General features: G+C 36.0%; 1 long non-coding RNA gene across 1 annotated transcript; it reads left to right on the plus strand.

Annotated features, from left to right (window-relative positions):
• Positions 1-2,559: 2,559 nt before the first annotated feature.
• On the plus strand, positions 2,560-5,692 carry LOC119277558. Its single transcript, XR_005137214.1, has 4 exons — positions 2,560-2,840; positions 2,910-3,071; positions 3,359-4,647; positions 4,758-5,692. It is a non-coding gene; the product is annotated as an uncharacterized LOC119277558 (long non-coding RNA).
• The last annotated feature ends 2,096 nt before the right edge of the window (positions 5,693-7,788 follow it).

Here is a 7,788-nt window from a genome sequence, read left to right on the forward strand (position 1 = left end):
GCAACAATTCAAGTATTATAAAACATTTTTATCTTTGTTAATTTATAGATCCATCACTACACTTTAGACTTTAAGTCTTTCAGAGGGTCTATTAAGTTCTAAACTTGAACTATTTGTATGGATACTATCTCGGATTATTTTGACTTATAGCCAATTCTGGAGTCAGGGCCCATCAACGCTTCTTTGTGTATTATATTCATCGTTTGTTTCAACAATATTTCATCTGCACACCCTGAAGGTCAGTACAAATTTTCCAACCTATATGGTTCAGTTATATGTTTGACCGAAGCCTCTATATCCTATGTAGAGGCTTCTGTATCAGTCACGGTAAGAATTTTTAGAATGACTTCTGGCGTTTGTTTCTTCGACGTGATCATGAAGATTCTATAATCTCTCGAATTGCACTTTCCTCCAGTTCACTCTTTTGCAGAAAACATTTTCTTCAAAATTTCCGCACTATGTGACAACACACTTTGCCTTGGCGTAGTGATAGAGGAATACCCAACCATTTGGGATAACCTACAAAGTAGCACTTATTTCAACAAATTTGATGGCGCTCTTTTCGTGTAAAAGCCATAGTCTCTAAAGCATCACATTAAAAGTATATTGACGAAACAATCAATGTCATATTTGATCTCACCATGTCATACATAGCTTGACTACGTCTACTCAAAACACTCTACTCTTAGTAGTGTTTCTAGGAGGTGCAAGCTATAAAATTCTTTTACAACTCATCAAACATTTGCTAAATTTGTAACTCAAATATTTTTTTATGCAATCTAATTGTAGAAACATAATTTTCTTGTTACAATAATTTCTAATTCATTTTGAAAATCTTTTGAAACATTTTAAAAAGATCCAGATTTATGTCTCAGTTAGTAAATATAAATATCTACTTGAGTCATCCTTGAAGAAAGATAAATCCACTGCTTACAACAACACTTACTAGACTCTACATACATCAGTATGCATATTTCTAATTTATTTTGTTACTCGTTCTTTATGGCTTGTGAATGGTATTTTAGATTACTTCACCATTTGGATGAAAGTTGGAAGTTTCAGATGATTCACAATCATATGACTTCAAAATCCATCACTATGGAATTTCTCCATGTAGGTTTTTGCAATATGACTAAATGCAGTGCCACACATATGTGGTGTTCTTTTAGTTGTGGTGTTCGTTTAGTCTTGCGACATTTAGCGTCAGTGTTATGGAGGTTCAATTCTATCATCAATATTCATAAGTTAAATCCTGTTCACAATATAAGTATGGCCCTTTTGTTCATTACATCGAACAACTATTGTTCTGTTATGAACAAGCTCCTTGCAACCTCTATGCAATGGGATATAGTGTACAAAAATCTAAAATGAATTATGAAAATAAATTTAGAGGTAATATGTTGATGAAAAAATATCATAACTATTAGAAAATTTTCAACAGATATTTTAACCTCATTAATTTGTTGGTCATTAGGTCGTAGTAATTCTTGCATCGATTCACAACAACATGCAATCGAGTCGATATTCTTGTGGTCAACTTTTAACCATAATTCCTGAAGAATTTAATATTTAACAATTTAACCATGATTCTCAAGAATCACACTTTACTTGTCCGACTTTCTCTACATCTTATTACTTGTATGACATTCATACATGAGCTGGACATTCTAGTCTTCTTTTCTTTCCGCCTCTAACCTTCTTACAGTTTAACTTTCAATATTTCTCCCACTCAACACAAGAATCATCTAACTTTTCAAGAGTGGCGTGAGCCCCAACTTCCCTAGGAATGTAAGTCTCACTACATCCTTTGATTTTGTTCTTTCTTTTTAAGTTGTCGCCATCAACACATGACTAGCGTTCTTCCGGGTCTTACGCATTTCAGTCTACCCCTCTATAGATATCACATATCTTTTAACCTTTGTTTCTTTTTGTTAATAATTTTCAGTTCCAAGAATATCACATAACTATCTCAAACCTTTTTGAAGATCGGGCTTCTCGGAAGCAAGCAGACCGTGATGCAATTCTAGCTTTCGGATCAAAGGTCGTCATTCTCATCATACATAGCATTAGTAGGAGAGCATTGCAAGCATGCAGTAGGACAAAAATCCTTCTTGGCACTCTTAGAGGACGATCCTCTCAATCATAAAGATTCAACCAGATAAATAACAATCAATCAATTTCAATAACAAAGGTGGAACCATCTATCTATCTATCTATCTATCTATCTATACCTATACTAATTACTGACTTCCTAGAATTACCCACGTTAATTAGATTTTACGAGCCGTTAATCTGGTGGGACCGAATTATTTCCCACGTTAATTAGATTTTACGAGCTGTTAATCTGGTGGGACCGAACTATTGCGGTCTAGATCAACTCATGCAATCCTTTATAAAAATACTATCTAGACCTCTATATACTTACAAAATCCCACGTTCTGGAAAGGATAAAATATTAAAAGGCCAGCAAATTAACCTTTTCTTCTCATAACTAATTAAAATCCTAACCATATACGTGCCCTCCTATCTCATCCCAGGGCACCGGCCCTCTCCAATCTCTAAATTCTCTCTCTTCCCATGCAAACACGTCCCTTCCTCTCTTCTTTCTCTCTCTCCCCCATATCTCTCTCTCCCGTATCTTCCTCTCTCTGCGTTCTCTCTTCCATGGAAAAGATTGCGCCGGCGCTAGCTTCCTCTCTCTATTCTCTCTCCCATGGACAAAGAAACCATCGTCTCTCTCCGAACTGAAGCAAGCGAGTTTCCGGGGGGATGGATCCAAAGTTGCTTTCACATCTGGATCTGATTCACCTCAAAAAGAAAACGAAAATCATCTGGATCAGGTTCGTTTCTCACATTATTTTATTTTTTCCCCGATTTATACTTGAATCCTTCCCAACTCCTGGATTCAGATTGGCGATGCGTCTGGCCAATTTTTTCTCTCTACCATGGAGAAAGAAACCATCGTCTCTCTCCGAACTGAAGCAAGCGAGTTTGCGGGGGGATGGATCCATAATTGCTTTCCACATCTAGATCTGATTCACCTCAAAAAGAAAAAAATTCATCTGGATCAGGTTCGTTTCTCACATTATTTTATTTTTTCCCCGATTTATACTTGAATCCTTCCCAACTTCTGGATTCAGATTGGCAATGCGTCTGGCCAATTTTTTTCAAACGATTTTCTGTAGCGTTTTTGAATCAACTTGTGATACTACACAGTTAATACTGAACAAGATTTGATCCAAATTTCGTACTCCTTTCTTCTGATTTGCGCCTTAAATAATCTTCAAAAGTATGTGTTCTTTTGATCAGTTATCTTAGATCAGTTATCTTAAAGTTCTGCTTTCATTATATTCTACAGTTTAGGGTCTACAACAACGGCGTGTGATATGCTTAATGCAAGAGGTGTAAGCAGCATGCAGGAGATATATAACGTCATTTGGAAAGATAAAACATGTTGACACCAAGCGTACTACTGATGAAAGCACATCTGGAAATTTAATCTGTTCATGATACAAAAAGGTTATGTCTTCATGGCATAAAATTGTAAGGTAACACTTCATTGATTTTTTCATCCAGTTGAAGGTAAGAAGATGCTTATTTTCTTGCGTACAAGAGTAAAAGTTCTAAAATATATCCTAATAGAAGAACAAAGCTTCACATTTCCTAGCATCAATGTTATTTCCATAGGATGTGGCTAGAAGATTTACTTATCAGGTAGGTATGAATATTTGTTGAAATTATTAATTCGATGTTTTTTGCATCTTAACACCCATTTATTTAGCATATGTCCTTGGTGTAGCAACTTACATCAGAATTACGAAGGAAACACAGACAACTCATGGAATTTCGAAGGTCTGGAGATATTTCACTTTCAAGTTGAGCGACTATAATGGAAGAAGTAAAATAAGTACAATTACGATGGTTGATAATCGAAACGATTGTGTGTACGAGCTGCTTCAACGTCTAATTTGTGTACGATGCAAAATATGATGCTTTGCTACACTTCTGTTCATGGCACCAACTATTTGATTTGGCGAGTCATATATAAAAACCGGCCAAGTAGTGTCGTACTTCCAGCACAGTTTCTTGGAAATTGCTAGGACTCTTGGAATATACATTGATTAAAAATAAATAAGGTTACTATAAGGTGAGAAGGTCAACCAATCAACATTCCGCCTATCGTGTTGTCATAGTAATAGCAACAACTGTCAGAAAATTGACATGTTTGTATTTCTTTTGATAGCAAATAAGTGTTCCTCCGTGTTCATTTATTGTATTTACAAAATTTAATATCAAGTTCATCCAGAGTACTTGCTGTCATCCACATGTGAGACCAAAGTTTATGTCATTTTGAATATCCCCGAAACAGTTGAGCTCCAAATGTGGTGCAATAGCGTTTCTGCAATTATATAAATAAAAGTAGTCTATCATGCGCGTGAATGTTTCCCTGTACATGCAAAAATAGGCTTTGCTCTCAAGATGATATTGTATATGAAATAGAGCTAGAATATTTCTTTTATATATCTCATGTACTAAATTAACCTACAATTGGCATAAAATGTTTTATACTGCAGAAGCAACAATAATGAATCAATTAGTACATCAGATGGGTGGTACTATACATGGTAACCACTTCTACATTCACAGGTGCGAAAAAGAACCTGAGAAAACATGTGTCCAATGTACATTTGATGATAATTCATTATTTATGTACTAATTTATTCCACACTGAGCAATATATGTTGTATTATGTGCAGGTATAAACTTGAGCTATAAATATGTGATTTTATGGGAACATCAACTTGCACCATATGTTTTAGACATAAGAAAAAAGATTGGTGATGCAATCTGCAAGATTCTTGATGTAGATACATATAAGTGTGATATCCATGGGAGGACAAAATAAATCCAGGAAGTATGTGGACAGAGATTCACATATCAGTTCACATTTGATATCTATAACACTGTGTATGGAATATTTTTCATAGGTTCTGAAACGGATTTGTCAATATACTACATGCGGACAAAGTTTGTAAACCATAACTAGAATAGAAAGTGGCTTACTGGACCGGGGAGATGGAAGAGGTCAAAAGAAAAATTGGAAAATGTATCCTTTTTCTATTATGATGCTACATGCTTTTTATTACTTATGTTATATTTGTAACCATTATATTTGTGGTAATTAGCACAATTTTGCTCATGTTTTTGTAGAGGCATGCATGTTGGCAATGATAAACTAATTGTGAAGAACAAAAAAAATTCTCGAACCAAGAACACATGTAGTGTTGGATATTTCTACAGTAGTGAGGATAAAGATGAATCCATATTTAAGGAATTAAACCTAAGAGAAATCTTACAATAGCTCGCATATGTGCCGCATTGACTATACTTATGTTGCAGATTCATAAAAGGAAGGGAAAGTTATTTGAACACCAACCAAAGCGTACTATCACGAATAAAATGAGTTCAAAAGTATAACCATGTAAGCTTTTCTGGTGCAGTCGCATGTTCTTGCAGATAAATTTTCATAGCAGTGTTGATAAAGAATTGGCTACCAAGAATTTCAGAAGGTTGGAGCATCAAGACCTCGAAAGACAAGTGGCATGTTGATGGATATTTGATAAAAACTAGGATGTAGTCGAATAAATGGGAGCATTAATTTTGTACTTTACATTTATACTTCGATGGTAATCTATTTCATCTGTATCACAAAGTTACTAATATGCCTCTTAATCTTCAGTGTGCATTAAATCCAGTTGTGTTGCTTGCTATATCAAGATAGAGTAGATGCAGGTAAAAAGACTAAATATGGAACACTGGTGGAAGTATGCTTAAAATGAAAGTCTGCTATCCACCACTGGTCATTCGCTGTCCTCACCACCAAGCACAACACAGTACATAGACTAACACACCTTGATATCATGAACAAGAAAATTGGCCTCCAATGTCTCTACTACTTGCGCTAGAGTCATCTGCAATATTGAAATCCATCTGTAATGTTTGTTTACTTTACAAATTGACCCTATAATTATATTATTTGGGCATGGAAACACATGATTGGTCAAAATAAGGCAAATCGGCCAATAATCCGCATTGCCGACCCATAGTGCATTCCACCTAGCACTTCCACGTGTGTCAAAAATTTAGATTAGAATTAAAATTTTACGGTGAGGAGATATAAATAAGTATGAGTCATATATGATTATACACTCGGTTAGAAATGCAAATAGAAAGCGTAAACATGTACGAAATATAGATGTGCAACAAGAAGTATTACTTTCCAAATGCAATACTTCTTATGCAACGTGCACAAAGTGCAGAAAGCCCCGGGATGAAAGGATCATGGCTTTCCAAATGTACAAAGTCTGCATTGTGTACATCCTACAGTTTATCCGAATTTAAAGTGATACCTGAAGCTAAGTGTCTTATGCAACATGCACCAAGTGAATTAAATCCAGACACCAATTTTCAAAGAGGGCGACATACTTTTAAAATGGCTAGAAATCGGTTAGTATGTACTGACACAAATGGATACATGAGAAACCATGCCGTGCCTTTCGTGAAAATTAATGGCTGCCGCCACAATCAGCTGACTAAGTGGCTACAAAACCATTATCAACTAATAATAGTTGAATTATAATGTGTGTTCCACATTGTTCAAAGCTAACATTCTCATGCTAGCCCGTGCAATTGCACGGGTTGACGACTAGTGAGCCATAATTCTACAAATATAATGCAAACTACACATAGAGATTGTTCATAATTAATTTGCACTAATGATTAAACTAAATTAATACATAATTGTGCTCCAACGCAAATCAATATCTTCATAACTGATTTTAAGTGATTCAAGATCCAAATCTAGTTCTCAGCCGTTGATGTGGACATCACTGATGACGAGAATTTTGCCCGGTGGGCAAACTATTGCCGTTCATATTACCATATGACTCTTATTCATCTTTCGACGATTTGTGCTCCGAGCTCAAAACGATTCTGCCAGAACTTCAAGAGAACCGAGTGTTATTTGCGTACATGATTTGACCATCTCCGTCTTATACCTCTCATCTCGTTTGTACTCATGTGGACATGATGCACTCTGAGATGCTAGAATGTCGTAGACGGTTGCAACACTGGGAAGGGCACCTTTTGACTTGATATTTAGTGTGAGAGACCACCCTAATAATTGACTACTGTGCAATCAAAGGGTGCAAACAACAAAGGAATAAACATCCGAGGCAATTCATAAAAGCTTGATATGGTATAGCCCTGGGTGCTAGGAATCTCCATGGTCATCTTCAATCTCCAGTTGAAGAGTCATGACAACCAATATTTCATTGCCGTGGCAGCCGTTTCAAAAACAATGCAATGGCGTCAATTTCAGAAAACGTTGTTGTGGCAACCATTTCAAAAACCTTGTCATGGAACCAAATTCAGAAAATCCATCGTGGCACAAAATTATAGCTCCTCATCCCGCGCAAAGTACACCTTCTCCTTGCCGGGGTCCTCCGTGTGCAGTTGCCACGGTCACCTCTAACCTTTAGGGTATCTCTATGAATTTTACATTAATGTGGTAATCTCGTGGCTCCAGCCATCATGCCATGACACGCAGGCCACTTAATGTTAGAATATATAACCATCTCATACATAAACTCATTATCATGACGAAGGCTATACCACATCATATGCATACCCTACAAAACCAAGTTAGACGTCCTCTAATCGGTTTTAGCAAAAATTTAGTTATGCGGTTAACTAGTTTTAACAAATAATACTAGCTACCTACGTCCA

The sequence above is a fragment of the Triticum dicoccoides genome, chromosome 3B, assembly GCF_002162155.2.
Source record: "Triticum dicoccoides isolate Atlit2015 ecotype Zavitan chromosome 3B, WEW_v2.0, whole genome shotgun sequence".
Taxonomy (NCBI): Eukaryota; Viridiplantae; Streptophyta; class Magnoliopsida; order Poales; family Poaceae; genus Triticum; species Triticum dicoccoides.